The sequence below is a fragment of the Lissotriton helveticus genome, chromosome 3_2 (assembly GCF_964261635.1).
Source record: "Lissotriton helveticus chromosome 3_2, aLisHel1.1, whole genome shotgun sequence".
In the NCBI taxonomy this organism is placed as follows: domain Eukaryota; kingdom Metazoa; phylum Chordata; class Amphibia; order Caudata; family Salamandridae; genus Lissotriton; species Lissotriton helveticus.
Window position 1 is genome coordinate 390759795 of NC_136062.1, and position 19804 is coordinate 390779598.

General features: G+C 44.0%; 1 protein-coding gene across 1 annotated transcript in view; it reads left to right on the forward strand.

The window, feature by feature from the left end:
- LOC144826334 (guanylyl cyclase-activating protein 2-like) overlaps positions 1-19804 on the forward strand; it is a 37738-nt gene that overhangs the window by 4534 nt on the left and 13400 nt on the right. The window lies entirely within an intron of this gene.

A 19804-nucleotide genomic window follows, 5' to 3' on the forward strand; every position in this document is an offset into this window, starting at 1 on the left:
TCTCACCAATAAATACATATACATGTGATATGATTTACAAACCATAGCCTCAAGTGGGCCATGATACCTCCCCCCCCTCCCCCTGTCCCCTGCCCCAACAATGGCAATAAACAATATATTACATACGGAATACCTGCATATATGCTTAATACCAAGGCATTTTTTGTTAAGTTTAAAACCGATATTTGTCCAAAACCAGGCTACGAGAGTTTAATTGGTGCAGTGTGGTATACAATCACATTGAAGTGACCTTGTGACAGTGAGGAGGGCCCATTCCTTGTGTAAGGAGCCGTGATATCAACCCGTTAAGCAGCAACATGTGTTGTTTCTCGTGTTGATTTAATGTATTGGCATTATTCGAATATGACCTCTGAACTGTAATAATGGATGTGTGAATGTAATGCTTAATTGCAGTGGGCCACACCGACACTCATTTTTGGCGACATCGTTTATTATTTCTAAACAGATTGGCAGACAACAACACAAAAGAGGGAAAGAAAGAGGAAGAGAAAGAAAGAAATTAGTGAGGAAGGCAAAAAGCAGGAATAAAAAAGAGCCTGCAAGAGTGAGAGAAAAGTGCAGGGAATGTGTGGTGATGGATTAAAGGGCTATGTAGTGGGCTCAAGACTACGCAGTACTACTGGTATTCTGCACACTGACAGTCAATACTGCTGTGAACACAACTTTAGGCCAAGGCACAAAGGGCCATATGTATGTAACTTCCATTTTGCATTTCTTAAACAGCGAATCCTAACAAATTACTATTTCAGAAATTCACAATGAAATGTAATAGCAATTCCTACACTATCACTGTCAGCAATTCCTACACTATCACTATTAGGAAATCGCAAATGTATGATATCCTAATGGGACATTGCAAATTTGCAAATGCACAACTATTCTTACCTACTGGCCTTAGGCCCCCCTAAAATGTAATGTCAAAGAAAAAGGTTCTCATAAAAAGCGCTCCAATCCTCTTGGGCGATTGAGCACTCTATATGGCATTGTAAAAACAGCATTGTGTGTGCCTTTTTTTAACCTGCTCTTGGTTACCATCGGATTCAATTAGATGTTAATAACATTTCCTAAATGCCCATTTCACATTTACGAAATGCTATGTGCATTCGCTTATGAAATCGCAAATAGAAAATCCAGCTTTGCGCTTTTCTATTTTGGGAATCACGAAATACAATTTGACTGGTTAGAAATCGCATTTTGCAACGCATTTCAATCTTTGTACATATGGAAAGTGTTAGACCTGTAATCTGTAATGTGTTTTTCCGATGTCTTTTTTGCTTCTGACGTCCTGTTTTTGACTGTGTGCTGCCTTTCGTTTTTGCTGATTTTAGAACTCTGGGCACTTTACCACTGCTGATCAGTGCTAAAGTGCAAATACTCCTTGTGTAAACGGTTATTGTGATTCGCATACTTGATTTACTGTAAGTCCCTAAGAACCACCACTTGGGTCAAGACAATGTTGAGAGGACGTAGAAGTGCTTGGGACCACAGACCCACCTAAGGTAAGTAGATAGGGACCCCACAGAGAGCATGTGCAGTGTGGAAACACGACCACGTGCTCCATACAAGTCTAAGTGTAAGTCGCGGTTGGATTTTATAGGATTAAGGACCGTTCCCAGTGGACCCTGAAGAAACCCCGTGGAAGACAGAAGATTGGAAAGCAATCCCACTGGTGGATATCTTAGTACCCACTTTACCTACACCAGGAATCCGGGTGCATATGTATGAAGTGTTGTCAGAAACTGCAGTCGGATCACTGACATAATATCGAGGGACATAGTATCGAGTAGCAAAAATATCGTTGACAATATATCTACAGACAGAATATCGAGTTTGTATCTACAAACAGGTAAGTACAAAAATATCGAGTAAAAAATATTGTTTACAAAAATATAGTTTATAAAAATATCGACCTTATTAAAAACAGTGTTAAATTAATATTAAAAATTAATTACTAAAATATACTTAAAAATACTTAAATTAACTTATAATAATTAAATAATTAATGAAAGTTATAAAAAAAATGTTTACAATCATATTTGTTAAAACATATATATATATATAGTAACATAATATAATTAAATAATATCCAATATTATTACAGTACAATAGCGGAAGTGTAAAAATTACTATTCCCACTCCAGAGAGTGCAACAGTAGGGAAAGCGTTGGATAGCGTAGTGATCAAAATTACTATTCCCACTCCAGTGAGTACAACAGTAGGGAAAGCGTTGGATAGCGTAGGGGTAAAAATTACTATTCACACTCCAGTGCAACAGTGGGGAAAGCGTTGGATAGAGTAAGGGTAAAAATTACTATTCCCACTCCAGTGAGTGCAACAGTAGGGAAAGCGTTGGATAGCATAGAGGTAAAAATTACTATTCCCACTCCAAATAGTGCAACAGTAGGGAAAGCGTTGGATAGCGTAGGGGTTAAAATTACTCCAGTGGGTGCAACAGTAGGGAAAGCGTTGGATAGCGTAGGGATAAAAATTACTATTCCCACTCCAAATAGTGCAACAGTAGGGAAAGCGTGGGATAGCGTAGGGGTTAAAATTACTATTCCCACTCCAAAGAGTGCAACAGTAGGGAAAGCGTTGGATAGCGTAGGGGTAAACATTACTATTCCCACTCCAGTGAGTGCAACAGTAGGGAAAGTGTTGGATAGCGTAGAGGTAAAAATTACTATTCCTACTCCAGTGGGTGCAACAGTGAGGAAACCGTTGGATAGCATAGGGATAAAAATTACTATTACCACTCCAGTGAGTGCAACCGTAGGGAAAACGTTGCATAGCGTAGAGGTAAACATTTCTATTCCCACTCCAGTGGGTGCAACAGTGGGGAAAACTTGGATAGCGTAGGGGTAAAAATTACTATTCCCACTCCAGTAAGTGCAACAGTAGGGAAAGCGTTGGATAGCGTAGAGGTAAAAATTACTATTCCCACTCCAAAGAGTGCAACAGTAGGGAAAGCGTTGGATAGCGTAGGGGTTAAAATTAGTATTCCCACTCCAAAGAGTGCAACAATAGAGAAAGCATTGGATAGCGTAGGGGTTAAAATTACTATTCCCAGTCCAAAGAGTTTAACAGTAGGGAAAGCGTTGTATAGCATAGTGTTAAAATTACTATTCCCACTCCAGAGAGTGCAACAGTAGGAAAAGTAAATACTTGATATATTATTTAAAAAAATATAAATTAATATCTATAAAAAATATTTAAAAGGAATTAAATATTTAATATAATATAATAATTAATCAATTAAAATGTCAAATTAAAATGTCAAATTAAAATTAATTATTACAATTAATTACCTATTAATACAAATTAATTACAAATTAACAATTAATAATTTAACATTTAAAAATTAATTAACAATTAATTCAAATTAAATACAATTAAATACATTGATTTATTTAATTAATTATAAATAAATTATTTCCCACCCTATCCCCCTATAAACTCACAACCCGCTACAGAAAATAAATTAGTAAAATTGACATAATTAGCAATTAATCAATTAAATAAAATTAATTGGCAATTCTAATTTAATTAATTAACCATAAATAATTAATTAACAATTAGTACTAAATAAATACCAATAAATAATTTTACATATTTAATTAATTATAAATAAATTACTTCCCACCCAATTCCCCTATAAACCCACAACCCGCTACCGAAAATAAATTATTAAAATTAACATAATTAGCAATTAATCAAATAATTAAAATTAATTGCCTATTAACATTTAAGTAATGACCAAATATAAATTAATTAACAATTATTTAAAAATGAATACCAATAAATAAATTTACATATTTAATTAATTATAATTAAATTACTTTCCACCCTATTCCCCTATACACCCACCACCCGCTACAGAAAATAAATTAGTAAAATTAACATAATTAGCAATTAATCAATTAATTAAAATTAATTGCCAATTAAAATTTAATTAATTACCAAATATAAATTAATTAACAATTAATTAAAAATGAATGCCAATGAATACATTTACATATTTAATTAATTATATTTAAATTACTTCCCACCCTATTCCCCTATAAACTCACAACCCGCTACAGAATTAAATTACGCAAAAATTAAAAAAACAAAATTTGTTAATTAAAATAAATTATAACATAAATAAACAATTTTCACACATATAATTACATAAAAAACACTATCAAAAATTCGATATTATAAAAAATTCGATAATTTTAAAAACCTATATTATATACTTCGATATTTTAACTTTCTATATTTTTAACTTTCGATATTGCATTACTTACCTTAAAAACAATATTTTTTATGTCTATATTCTGTCCATTCGATATTCTGTCCATTCGATATTTTGTAGTCGATATTTTGACTGTTTACCACTGCAGTCGGACCCATTGCAGTACTTCAGGAAAGTACCGCTGTTGCAGAAGGAGAAAGTGTTCTGCGGAATTCAAAGGTGGATTCTAGATGAGCGGTACCTGCAAGCAGCGGGGACAGAGTCTATATCACTCAGCACTTGGAAGACGAATGCCCACCGATGTCGGGTGTGGCAGTATGGGTAATGATGATCTGGACTTTGCAGCTGTTAGGACCAGGCGTTGCTGAGGAGGATCAGGTACCATGCATGAGCTGTCCCACAAATGATGTCGAGTGCTGAGGGCTCAGTTCCTGGCGGGCGCACCAACAAGTCTTGGCAAATGCAATCCACTGAGAATGTGATGCAGGAGCAACGTAGGGACCAGCAAGGTTCCAGGGCTCACCACAAGCAGGGTAGTGATGGCAGGCCCATAGCAATCAGGGGAGTCCAAAAGAAATAAGTGTGGCCCTCAAATGGACCCACAGGCTGGAGGCACAGGAGTCGTGAGAGGACCTCGAGCAGCTCACCAAATGTTGCAGGCTACGATGCACAAGATGGGGTGTGGCTGAAGATTCTGGTCACTGAATGTGCTCAAGGTTGGGGCTACTTAGAGCCCGAAGAGCTTCTTGGAAGAAAGCCATCCAGCCTTATCTACTGCAAGTTGAGGCAGTGCACAGGAGTTTGGTTATTGCAACCCCCACGAGGGATGCTGGTCTCAAACTTGGCTTTGGGAGCTTAGAAAACCACCACCTGGGTTGCAGAACCTTACAGAGTTCGGAGGAACTCAGGATCAGCAGGCCAATCGACCTAGTTGCAGTGCTTGCTAATGGAGGGTAGTAACTTCTTCACTTCAAGGGGAATAGGACACGTTACAACACAAACATTTACAACACATGCCTTTACAAAGCATTTTTTATATCGCAACACCCATTACAATGCATGATTTTACAACGCATGCCAACACAATGTATTTTTAGAAACTACATTTACAACGCATTCCGTTAAAATGCATACCATTACAATGCATAATACTTTATGGCAACAGTAGGGTAAGTGTTGGATAGTGTAGGGTTAAATGTACTATTCCCACTCCAGTGAGTGCAACAGTAGGGTAAGTGTTGGATAGTATAGTGGTAAAAATGACTATTCTCACTCCAGTGAGTGAAACAGTAGGGCAAGTGTTAGATAGTGTAGGAGTAAAAATTACTATTCCCCATTGCTTACCTTATAATTCGTTGTAATGGCATGCGTTTTAGTGACATGCATTGTAATGGCTGCATTGTAATGGCATGCGATGTAAAGGCAGTTGCGTTGTAATGACTGCGTTGTAATGGTTGGTTCCCATCCACGGAGATTCCTTCAAGTTTCTTTGATGCTTCACATGCCTTGGTAGGTTCCTGTATGATTCACAGGCACAGCCGATGCAGCAGACAGGAAGGGAGACAAAGTCAGGGCCAAAGGAAGTGCAGCGAAGTCCAGAGTACCCAGACAGTAGAAGAAGAAGTGGTGTCTGATCTGGATCATATCCCACGAGGAATCTAGAGACCTACACCCAGGTAAGCCCTTAAGTACCCTAGGGAAAGGGTTGGGACGATTCAGGGGACCCTCCCAGGGGAGGGTCTGGACAAAGGGGAGGTTACTCCCATGTCCTTTGTCCAGTTTCACACCGAAACAGGAACTAACGGCTCCCAGGACAGGTATGAACTGCAATATTCACGGGTACAACTAATGAGCCCCACACGCAGACTGACAGGTGGTGGAAAGCGTACCCACCCTACCCTAATACACGAAATCCTACTGTGACAGGATGCCTATGGTTCTGCCTTCCCCTGCTCAAGCTTGGCTCAGCAGCAGGAGGGCAGAATCGTGTCTCTGGTCAGCATAAACCATTTTGTGCTGTCCTGGTCAAAAAGGCTGGTACTGGGAACACTGAGAGCCTAACGGAGGGCTCTTCCAGTGCTTGGAATCATACCTCCACACCAATAGGATACGTTGCGGCCAGTTTCGAGAAGGTTATCGTGTAATCACATAGTGCCCCTCTTTATAGTATAAGAATGCTTTACTGACGACCCGGGAGAATGGACTCGGTAGGCTATAGGGGTGTCCTGTTCATGCAGGGGCACTCTCTTACTTAGAACCAAGCACCCTGGCTTCAGGATTGCAAAGGCCTTGTAGAGGGGTGACTTATATATTTAAGTGCAGTGACCCTAGATATAGGAAACCTATAACTTTAGTAAGTGGTGCTAGCACCAACTTACACAGGCTCAATGGCAGGCCTATAGTTCCATTTTGAATGGTATCCACTGGGTGGCATAATACATGCTGAAGCATTGTGGTTCTAGCATTGAGGTCCCCCATGTAGCCCATGGGGGACCTCTGGGGTACCTATGCCCTGGGTACATGGGTACCATATACTAGGGATTATAAGGGTACCCCAGTATCCAATCTGTGGTGTACCTAAGTACAGAACATAACAATTTAAGGAGAAAGCAGATAGACTGGGGTACCTATTAGCAGGATCCCAGTCAGACTAGTCAAATACAGCTTAGCACCAGGTAAAAAGTGGGGGTAACCAAAGAACCAGATCCTACTTTCCTCCACAACCCACCCAAACCAAAGGAGATGAGGCTAACCTTGCCCAATTGGGTCATTATTTCGTAAGTGGCCATATAACGAAGAGCATGGATACTCCATATCCTTTGGTCCAATGAAGACGTTCCTCCTCTTTAGTGCCTAGGATCCTCTCAGACGTTGAGGGTGTCTACCTGACATCTGTTTGAGACAAGAAAGATGCTGGTAGGATGTCTGATTAGGGAAGTGAGGCCCTAACAGGATTGGTCTCAGCTTCCTCAGGGCACTGGTCACAATTGAGGCATTTTTCTCCATGGCTGACTTGTGTCTATCCCTAGGGGTCAACCTATGGCTACCTATAGCTTTTCGTTGATCCTAACTGGTTGGAACAATGGAGGGCCAGTGAAGGTTTGTGACAGCCTTGTCCCAGGTTTTAGTTTGCCCAACAGATAAAGGACATCAATTGCTAAGAGTAAGAGGGATCCCTTAGATTGCTGAGGGTTATCCACCTGGCTAGTACTACTAGGCTGGGGTTCTCTAATTCATGGATTAGCAGTGGGCCCTGTGGTGTTCACTGACATCCCTGGCCTCTGCAGCCCTAGGCTGATCAAGGTCTGGTAGAGAGGGGCAGAATACCAGTTCCAGACTGGGTACCTCCTTGAAAGGTACCCCTGTCCTCATTGTTTCAGCCAGGACAGGCCCGACCTCCTCTGGTGCAGTTTCTCCACAAGGGGTAGGATCCGCTCCTTGAGGAGGCTGACTTTTACCTACAGTCTGTGGGGGGGGAGACTTATCTTCATTCCGTTTGCTATCTGGTGGAGCAGAGAGGGCATTCTTTCAGGCTTCACTGCTCTTGAAGTTCCATGCAGTTGGCCTGGGGCCTCAAGAGTCACACTAACTTTCTCAGGGAGGCCTAACATTTCTACATGGGCCTTCAGATCTACTTCAGCCAAGACTAAAGTCTCTAAATAATTGGCCACAGGCAATCTACAGGCCAGTTTGGGGACACTGCAACTCTTTTAGGACCAGTGACCCCTCCCCAGGTGAGATTGACTATGGCCAAGGGATGATCCCTTCTAACACCATCAGTGTTGGTCACCTGGTACAAGTATCCAGGTGAAAGCAGCAGTGGGGACACCAGTTTTCCAGTCACCATGGTGACACTAGCTCCTGTGTCCTTACAGGCAACAGCTTTCTGACCATTACTCAGAGGATCCTGTCTGTACTCGTCCAAGGTATTGGGACTTACAGTAAAAGTGGCAATCCCCATGCCACCATCACAGAATAAGGTGGCCTGTCTGGGGGACCTGGCTAGGCCTGTGTCTACCTCAGTACCCCATGAGAACATAACTAAACTTTTGGGTGTGCTGCTACTACTTGGGGGATTACTACTTGGTGTACTAGGGGTGCTGTACTAGTAGTAGTAGCAGCATTTTTCTTTTTGCTGGCCTTGGGGCAATCAGTATCATATTTCTTGTGGCCTTGGTTTTTACGAACAAAGCAATAATGTTTCTTTCTATGGGAAGAAGGAGTTTGTGACTCACCCCCAGAGTAAGACTTTTGGGGACCTTTTCTTTAGACTTATCCCCACCTTTCTCTTGGGTTTTGGAACTATCTTTCTTCTGATCACCACCACTATGGGTCTTCTGCTTAACCCTGGTTCTGACCCATTTATCTGTCTACATTCCCAATTTTTGGGGAGAAGTTAAATCTGAGTCCAGCAGGTACTGGTGCAGAAGCTGGTTCAGACAATTATTAAGGATCTGCTCCCTCATCATCAAATGGAAATCCTTGGTAGTCTAGCACTTTGCTGCCATGTAGCCAGCCTTCTAGAGCCTTAGTGACACTTTTCCCAAAATCTGCCCACTCCTGGGTTTGTGCTTTCTGGGTATCTCTAAAGTTAATCCTTTTCTGTTCAGTGGTTATGCCAAACCCATCTATGGTCACTCTCAAAACGGAGTAATTATCGCCATCCTCTTCTCTAACAGTGAGGAGCTTATCTCTACCTTTGTCAGCAAAGTAGAGCCACAAGATAGCTGCCCACTACTCCTGGGCAACCCTCTAAACTTTACAGGACCTTTCCAAAGAAGATATCCATTTCTGGATGTCATCCCCAAAACGGTAGGGAGAGACCATGTAAACAGTGCTAACCACTAGTCACTGTACTAGCATCAACCTGTTACATAAACTACATTATGCACAGTATTACATCAGGCGCGAATTACATTCTACGCCAACCTCACCAGCATAAACACTTTATGCAGTCATCTCACAAGTCTAAACGCATTAGACCCTAACCTCCTAAGCATAACTCACATTAGGGGCATAAATCACACAGTGAAACATAATCTCTCTAGCATAAACCAAAATATGCAAAACAGCCTCATAATCATAATAATCACATTTAGAGGTATAACACAGGGTGCATAACACATACATTACATTTCCTAGAACCACAATCACATAAGGGCCTGGTGCCCTATTATCTAATAGTCCCTCTTGCCACTGGCCATCTCAAAAGGGGGCACAAATACCCTATGTCCCAAAAATCCAGGGTGCGCTGCCTATGCAGTGATAGTCAAGCCTAATCGTTGCAGCTGGCACTAAGTGCTGCGCAGCTGTGAAGGTCAGGGGCAAAGGAGTGCATCTCACTCCTAACTCTAAAGGGATGTCCCCAAATAAAGAATACCCTAAACGGTGCAGCTGCCCACTACTTGCTGAGCAGCTGGAAATATTAAAATGATGGGCACTGGCACCAACTGTGTCCTGCAAAACAAATATGCTCAAACTGGCAGGAACACGAGCACCGACAATGTGCTCTAATCTGGGGACCAACATGCCCTACAGAACGTTGCAGCTGCCCTCTAGCCAAATGGGGCAGCTGTAGACCAATGGCCACATGGGGGGAAAGCCCTTCCTTACCAAATCTGCCAAGGGCTTTTGAATCCAACTTGCCCCCAACGTTCGAGCTACTCTAAAAATAAGCATTCCCACGTTGGAGCCACTCATGCTCTAAAAATAAGCATGCCCACGTTGGAGCGGCCCTCTACCAGGCGGGGCCACACATGAACTGGTCCACCAAAACTGTGCCCCGACCTCGTCTCCCCCCAGCCACCTCAACTCACCGGGCTGTGGGGACTCTACAGGACGCGGGGCTTCCTCATACGGCGAGACCGGCACTGTACTCTAGACTTAGGTGCCTCTGCTGACTTCTCCTAGACAGCGGGCGGGGCTCTCTCACTCCTGAGAGCCTCGCTGGAGTCGGCAGCCTTCACCCGGGCCCTCTCCTGGGACCCGGGACTTAACTCCTTGGAACTCGCATAGGCGGGGTAGGGGTCTCCGCACTAAACACTTCACTCGCGGGTCTTCCCTTCCGTCTCGGAAGCCCCATCTACCAGGACACCACCTTGCCTGCCATCCGGGTCGCGCTGGGCAGCGGCCCGGAAGAGAACTCTTTAGCGGCTCGGGCCGCGGCAGGGAAACGAGGGGTAGGCTCCTTCCTAAGGTCAAATCTAGAGCGGGGTGGCACCTTTAGCAAAACAGCAGCAGAAGCGGGGTGGCTATCCGCGACAGGCACTACGATGCGGGGGGCGGGGGGACCTGCTGGTAACCAAAAGCAAATGCGGCATGAGAGTGGGGTAGGCACCCACGAAGTTCAAACAATACGAAGCTGCACAAGTGGAGTGGGCACTCACATTTAGATACAAAAATAAGCGGGGTAGGCTGCTGCCAGGCATGAAAAGAATGCCGGGTGGGCACCCGCCTCCAGAGGCATCACAAGGGAATCCCTCACGCCTGGATTCCCTCTCCAAAGGGGCTGCAGCTCACACGCTCCTCTTGGGGGAAAATGGACAGAAAGCACACATGAGGCGCTGGAGGCATCAAAAAGTCCTGTATCCTCAAATAGGGGATCCAATCACGTAAAAGGGTCCCAAACAATCCTCACAGATAAAAGAGGGCAATGCAGGGCCCAGGGAAACAAGCCCTCATGGTTGCCCCCCCCTGGGCCCCAGCAGCAGCATGCCCTGGCAGGAACAGCAACCAAGAACTGTACAATTTTATGGGGACACAGCCCCTATATTTATATTGGTAAATCCCTTTGTGTCACAGCACAGGGCAGGGGGGGATACCAGTCAGTACTAGTATAGTGGAGCTATGGAGCATTTTGTTTTGCTCAGCTCCTCTCTCCTTTGTCAGGTGGGGACTCAGTGATTAGAGGCACCACAGGTGGCGGAGCCGGCATTGTGGAGGGAAGGCACAGTCCTATTCAGGTCACAGGTGCAACTCCTCCCGCCCATCTACATGCAGATCTCCCTATTCACCACTGGGCAGACTCATCCTGGCTCCTGGAGCCACCTATATCATCCAGCACCTATCAATCACAAGCCAGACATGCAATTCACATCAGGCAGGCAGACACACAGTACACAGAAATGCCAACTTCTAATAGTGGCATTTCTCCACCAGTCACCATAAATCTGCGCACACCATTGTGCAGCATTTATCCTCACGAGTTCATACATACTTAACTTGCCCCTACACTACCCTCATACTAGGAATTACCAGGGACACACATATCCCCCATGCATTCCTATGGGAGAGCAGGCCAATCTCACCACACATACACAAGGAGCGCACACTCTTTACACTGGGCCACAGTGCTAAAGTGCTCAAAGGCCTAAAATCACCAACACCATGTTACAGAAAAAAGGCTACGAGAACGCAAAAAGTTTCGGGGTGAACCTGACAAAAGGCCAAGTCCAACAGCACCTTTACCTGTCTTCAACTTTCTAGAGGCACTCAGGGCTTTCAGTTCTTGGGACGAAAGCTCACTGTATCTAGCAGTCAGAGAGCAACTTGCTTCTCCCTTGTAAGACATACTAAGTGTGGTGTGGTGTTGCAATCTACCTAACCTAGTGGGAACTAAACTCTCTGAGGTTAGAGAAAGGGTGCACTAAAATCTTGGCTACCCAACCCTAAGTTCAGAAGAACCTACTTATTATAAGCTTGTATTATATGTGCCTAGTATAAGTGATGGTTTTTCAACTAATTAACACAAAAATGTATCTGGTAAAACATTGCAGGCTTAAATACCAATGTGAGAAGCTGGCCTGGTATATGCTGTCCACTTTTGTAAGTGGGTACCTTGCACCAGTTCAGGCAACCCTTATGGTGATTTAAGAGTTCTTAGACAACCTTAGAAAGCTCTCTAAGTGGTAGCTGTACGGAGCAGCCTTCAGGCTTAGTCCAGGAGGAGTGTAAAGCAGCTTGCAGTCGGTTATTCGGATTTTGTTGCCCTGCCACTTTCGTGCTGGAGGAGACCTGTATTTGCCCGGACTGGGATTGTGCTTTGGAACTTTGGTGATCTGTAGGAGACCGGGACTGCGAGGCCCACCAGGCAGTGCGTTTTCCATATCCCGCACACCTGCCGCCTCTTCCCGTGCCTCCTCCCCTCTGTCCATCCTGCTGTTGGCCCTTTAAAACACGACTCACGGCCCCCGCTCCGCGGGTGCCACTCGCAGTCGGTTATTTGGATTTTGTTGCCCTGCCACTTTCGTGCTGGAGGAGACCTGTATTTGCCCAGACTGGGATTGTGCTTTGGAACTTTGGTGATCTGTAGGAGACCGGGACTGCGAGGCCCACCAGGCAGTGCGTTTTCCACAACCCGCACACCTGCCGCCTCTTCCCGTGTCTCCTCCCCTCTGTCCATCCTGCTGTTGGCCCTTTAAAACACGACTCACGGCCCCCGCTCCGCGGGTGCCGATCGCAGTCGGTTATTTGGATTTTGTTGCCCTGCCACTTTTGTGCTGGAGGAGACCTGTATTTGCCCAGACTGGGATTGTGCTTTGGAACTTTGGTGATCTGTAGGAGACCGGGACTGCGAGGCCCACCAAGCAGTGCGTTTTCCACATCCCGCACACCTGCCGCCTCTTCCCGTGACTTCTCCCCCTCAGCCTGCTTCCTGTATTTTAGGCGAACCCATTGCGAGTCAGCGGGACGCGTGTGTGGGACGCAGCCCGGGACGAAGCCCGGACAAAGGGCGGACAGTCTGAGACAGTCCGAGACTGACCGTGACTGGACTGGGCCAGGATCCTTATTTGTTGTCTTCGTGGCCCCTCCCGCGGCGCCTTGATCGTAAGACGTACTGTTGATAATACCCTCAAGTACTCTTCGTGCTGTGTTCTACTGTTAATTGTTGTTCTCTGTTTTCTCCTGAGCCCCCTGTGCAACCGTGTCACCACTCTATTTAGTGCAATATGTCTAAACAAAAGTCTTCCTCTGCTTCGAATACTATGGATAACTACCTAGTACAGGTAGTGAGTAAAATAAACAGCACAAAAAGGATATCACTGGGCTTGAGCTCCACGCCCATAATCCCCACACAGAATTCCCAATCAGATCTAAACCTGGTTGAAGTCCCGATACAGGTACAATGTAGTGATACCCCAGATAATGTATTCACCCAGGATGATAACCTCGACCAAACCATCCCGACTGCCATTAATTTGGCCAATGATACCTTAGATCAATCTAATATGTCTCCAGAAAATTCCCTCCCTCCCCTGTGCCCGTGCCAGTAACTAGAGCAGCTAGAACATGCAGAAAGGTCCAGAACAAACGTGGTGGGTTACGCTCTTGTAGAAAAAGGATTACTTCCCCACCTAAAATCATGCCCATAAAAGATGCTACAGGGGAACTTGGTGGGAAGGTGACTCTGGAGGATGATCTAATTAAAAAAATTGTAAGTATGATTGATTCTAAGATTAAAAGCATTGTAAAACCGCTGACAGCCAAAATTGACCTTTTAACAGCAGAGGTAAATAGGCTAGGGGGTATCATAAACAAGACAGTGGAAGGGGTGGGCAATGTACCAACTCCAGCTCCGAGTAGAGCTGAATCCATAGTAAATGCACCTGGCGCTGGGATATAGGGCTGGGATAAAGCGGCCCCAACTCCCTGCATGTTCCATCATTGTGAACCCAACAATACCCAGGGAATAAACATCGAAGCTCTCCCTCCCAAAACCATGGGTACAGGTATTGAGAAAGGCCCGGTTCAACTTATTGTAGAGGCCTCCCCCTTAGTCTTGGTCCTGGCCAATGTACCAGCTTTAAAGCCGGGTCAAGTAGAATCTACTGCCTCTTTGTTTAGCAAAGCTTTTCACTGGTCATCCAATAATAAGTTGATATCCCCTTGGGGTAAACAGCAATTAGCTGAGGAACTCACTATGGCAAGAAGGGTGGATTGGATAGGGAATGGTGTTAAAAAATTTAAAGGAGACTGTGTAGTTTTGCACTTTTTAAATCCAGAAGTACTTCCTGAGGTTTTGAGGAACCTTTTTCCTCCACAACGTAGGAGCACAGACATTATTCCGCTAACTTTGGACTTTTTTTTATCACAGTAGTAAAATAGGGAATCGAGCATCTTAAAGACTAAGTGGAACCCGGTGACACATAAGTGGGGCAGGGTCCCCCAATCCAGCGAATTGGAAATTAATCTTGATAACAGATATGGGGCGCTGTCAGATTTGAACGAATGTGATTGACTCAAACTGACTGACAGAGTCGCGTTTAATGAACCAGCTGAGTTAAAAAACATAGGGGCATATTACCAAGCAATAGCGTTAATTATCGCTATTGCTTGGTTAGAGACAAAATTTTACCGCTGAGCTGCGGCGATTTTTATCGCAGATAAACCTTTGCATTACCAAGGTTTATCGCAAATGCGATAAAAAAGAGCCGCAATGCATGAATATCGCTGAAAAGTCAGCGATATTCATGCATTACCGAGCTAATGCGCTTAGCCATGTTATCCACCTCCCATTGGATAACATGGCTAAGAACTGCTCAGGGCAGGTGTTAGCTTTTGGAGATATTCGCGCTTAGCGCGAATATCTCCAAAAGTTGGTAATAGGAGATAGCGATGTTAGCGACTGTTTCCAGTCGCTAACATCTTGGCACGCCCACTTTGCATGTCATTAGTGATAAATATCACTGACATGCAAAGTGGGGCCCAAGATGGTCGTTATCTCCTACTAGCTGTCATTAACTGGTGTTAGCGACAGCTAGGTAATAGGGAGATAATTTTATCTCCGCTTTCTTGGCTTTTAAAGCCAAAAAAGCGGAGATAAACCCCCTTGATAATATGCCCCATAGACACTCCCACAGAGAAGGGGCCTGGTCTAACAAATACCATTGCCTTGATCCCAGGGAAAAGGGCAGAGGAAGCATCTACTCCAAGTAATAGAAACGAGAATAGACACCTAGAGCCATAGTTAGTCCCCTTTATGGTAGAATCATGTCTTGCGCCCGGCCTAGTTGTATCTGCGTTCGAACCTTTATGCCATCGTTGTATTAACGTAGAACCAGAAACAGGGTTGGGGGATGAATTACAAGGTATTTTCCCACCCCAGGTTCTCTCTTGGAACATCGCTGGAATCACTAACAAGCTGTTATCACCAGAATGGTGTACATTTGTAGATCAATTTGACATTCTACTGTTCCAGGAAACTTGGTCAGTGATCCCTATACATCACCTAGGGTACCTTAATTTTTATATCCCAGCCACAAAAAATCTCAAAGGTCGTCCAGCAGGGGGCCTGTTAATCTGGGTCCGCCAAAACTTAAGCTGCAGAATTCAACAAAGGAGCTCTCCACTTGACGACATACTGTCAGTTACTCTAACCTGGGCCAATGGTTATGGGATGGCCATATTCAATATCTACGCTAGGGGAGTAGCGGGCGGTAAAACATCAGAAGTAATAACCGCTCTGGATCATGAGCTTGAAGCTCTCCCAATACATCTGCCTTTTATTGTTGGGGGCGATGTTAACACCACTTTTGAACCGCTTGGCCAAGAAGATCAAACCTTAACTGAAGAAGAGGATAGCAAGTGGGGCATCCCACAGTTAGAAATTCCCGTAGTTAATAGATGGACAGCGGTGGCCATCCAACTGAAGGCCCTGTGTCTAGCAAGAGGACTTAGAGCTGCAAATGGACGAACCCCTTCAGATCGCCAGGGGAGCAAAACATTCGACAATGGTAGGTTCTCCAGTCGAATAGATTACATTCTAGTGGATACCAGAATATGGCACAGGTTGATTGATATGGCTGTTAAAACCGGGATAGAGAGTGACCACAACCCTCTTTGTATGGTTTTTAAAGTAAATGCAGGGTTAAGAAAACCAAACCAGGGGGGTGATAAAATTACCGTAGATATTGTAGCCTCGAACAACCAGCGCCACATCAAATGGGGTAGACTTATTGAGAATACGGAGAGGTTAGAGGAGCTTAAAAAAGTGGTGCTAGAAGAAGTGGCTGAGATAAACCCATACGCGAAAAAGCAAAACTTCCCTGAAATTATGCTTGACGCCCAGATGACTTTTTTTCTAAGCTCCAGGAGTTCTTTAAGAAGGAAAAGAAACCAGGAAATGTCCAGAACAAATTGCCTAAATTAGGATGGTACGATAAGACTTGTAGAGAAGCCCGCCAGAACCTTAGCGACCTCTTGGAAGGGTGCAGAAATAATCCCAGTTTTCAAAAAGGGAAATAAATCATTACCCAGCAACTATAGTCCAATTAGTCTTATAGACTCCGCTCAAAAGATAATAGGTCGTTTAATACAAAACAAAATACAAACCTGGATTGATGAAAAAAATATTTTATCCCCCTATCAAGCTGGGTTTCGTCCTTGCACAAGTTCAGTTGATCAGGTCTTTTTTTTCATAGCCCTTTACTGGAGGAACGTGATGCTAACCAATGGAACTCTTTACGCTGTATTTGTAGACCTAAAATCAGCCTTCGATTTAGTACCTCGCCCTAAGCTTTGGGGGGTACTTGCTGAAGCTGGGATGGCCCCGGAACTATTGACGCTACTCGTCCGTCTACATGAGAACAATTATGCTAGAATCAGATGGGGTGCCCAGGGTGAGGTGACCGACACATTCCCTGTCGAATGTGGGGTTCGGCAGGGGTGTGTCTTGGCGCCGACACTGTTCTCTATCTACATCAATGGCATTGTAAACCATCTAAGCCGCTCCCCCACCGATGCACCAATTCTGACTGGGGCGCGTGTGCCTGTTCTCATGTTTGCGGACGACACGCTCATAGTTTCCCGTACACCGAGTGGGCTCCAGAAGGCAGTTAATGCCTTCGGTGAGTTCTGCAAGGCACATGGACTTGAGATAAATACATCTAAAACCAAGTTCATGTGCTTAAACCAGCGGAATACCTTCAGGGGCTCAATACATTTCAATGGTATCCCCTTATAACAGGTTGATGCTTTCACGTATCTGGGAATAAAGTTCCAATGTAATTTGAGCTGGAAAAACCATATAGATATGGCTGTCTTAAAATTCCACCAATTGGCAGGTGTAGTGGCCTATAAACACAAAGCGTCATTGACCAAGCCCATCACTCCAGCCCTAGAAATGTATAACATGAAAGTGATCAGTGCCTCTCTATACGGTTCGGAACTCTGGGGTTTCTCCAACTTGAAACAATTAACACTGGCGGAAAATAGTTTTTTTCGCCGTCTGATTGGGGTTCCCCAAAGTACCCCTACCGTAGCATTGGCATATGACCTAGGCAGGAAAAACATCAAGGACCTGGCACGGCTACGTCCTTTACTATACTGGAGACGCCTTATGACCACCCCTGAACTTGTGCATTATGCAACTGCCCTAAAGGATATCATCAGGGCAGATTGCTTTCATTCGATCTTGTGGTTAAAAGAAATAAGAGGGTTGCTCAGTAAACTGGAATTAGACCATCTGTGGAATTCTCCCAATGTTGAGAGCTTTCCATCAAAGGCTACATTAAAGAACATGTATTGGGAAATGGTATGGTCGTCCATTCAATGTACAGGTTCTAACACTAATTTAACAGGACGTTACTTGAATATCAAATCTGTACCAATTTGGGAGTCCTACTGGGACATTATTGAAAGGCAATTCGATAGAAAACTGTATTTTCAATTTAGAATTGGGACGCTTCCTACAAAGGCGTTCACCCGTAAATGGTCAGTAAACCAGGACGATAAATGTCTCTATTGTAAAGATTTGACAGAGAATACAGCCCACATACTGTTTGTTTGCCCCTTATATGCTAACCCACGACGCAAATGGATAAAACCAGTGTGCTTAAATTTAGGAACACGTAGGTGCATAGAGGCGCTAAGAATACTGGAATCGGACTGTACACCTTATTTGGCGATTGCTGTTGCAAAATTCCAAGGCTGGTCACGGACTATACGCACCCGCACTTTACAAGAACTAGACACTGTTGGATGAAACAATTGATATTGTTGATTTGTTTTGATCCTATGTATTTAAATCCGTATAATGACAGCACTATGTTTAATGAGCTTCTTAATAGATAATGATTTTAATATTGTTGTAGTATTTATTGTGTAGGGTAGTATGTAAAATTGCTTTTATGACTGCTGTCGAATAACGTTTTTTGAATTTGTAAAGCAGCTTGATTTACCAGAGTTCAATCTTATAGTTTAGATTATTGCCTGTGAGATAAGCCTGACTGTTTGTGCAAAGGTACCAAGAGGGTGAGCAGGGGTTATCTTGGGTATGTAACTCCCTTACCCTGACTAGAATAAGAGTCCGTACTTGGACAGGAAGCAAGCCTAAAAGAAAGGCTATTTAGAATTTAGAAAAGCAGTAAAGTTGCGCGCTCAGGTCTACCACCGTGCAGATGGGCAGATTTGCAACTTTGAATTCATAAAGGTTTCCAAAGGTACACATGGTAACCTGTGACAGTCACTAGTGTTCCGGAGTATATTTGGGCAATGTTAGTGAATTCTATGTTCCAACAATGCAGAAACATCAATTGTATATTTTGGGCACATTTGGCTCCTTTTTTCTTGTTTCTATTTTCGATTGTAGAGTGTCTTCAATCCCCCTCGCCCATTTGGGAGAATGCCTTTCCACTTTGTGATCCTCGTTAAGTTAGTTGGGGCCAGATGTACGACCATTCCAAATTGCGACTTGAAATTTGCTCTTAATTGCGAGTCGCAAATTGCGAGTCACAATTAGGAATGTACAACAGTGTCCGAGACACTGATTGCGATTCCCAATGGAGTTGCAAAATACAAGGCTCATGAATATTAACGAGCTACTTGCAATTTGCGACCCCTATTGGGAATGGCTAGCCCTTCCAGGGATGGTGTCAGGCTGGGCTCAGCAGACCTCCATGTCTGGGACTGCTTGTAAATATAGCTGTGTTTTTTTTTTTAAATATAGCCTGTTTTCCCTAATGGAAAACGGGATGCATTTAATGCAAAAACAAAAAAGTTTTCGTTTCATGTTTTTAGTGCAGGTAGTGGTCCCTGGGACCACTGCCTGCCCTTAACAATATTTTTAGAGCCAGTCACAAAGGGGAAGGGTTCCCCTGGGGACCCTTTCCCATTTACGACTCCATTACCACCGTCTTGAAGAGGGTGGTAAATTGCTAGTGTTTTGTGACCGCAATTGTGGTTGCAAAACATTCATACATGGCTAGAGAGTCGCTATTAGGAAGGGAACGCCCCTTCCGAATAGCGAGTCGCAAAACACAATTGCCTTGTGTAATGTAAGGTAGTGCTCCTTTACTGTACTCTAATGCTTTTGGACACTTTGTGATATTGCATTAAAAAAAAACTTGTAGAATGTCTGTTTGCCGAAACTCACAAGGCATTGTAGCCCTGGAACATCCACTCCCTGCCCCTGGGAGGATCATCGTTACGCATGAGCAAATTCTGAGAAAAACAAACGCACTTGAATACTCAGACATGCAAAGAGCTATGAAAATCTGAGCTCTTTCTGTTTTCTTTTAGCTTTCCAAGTTGATATTGTGTGTGGTCACCCTG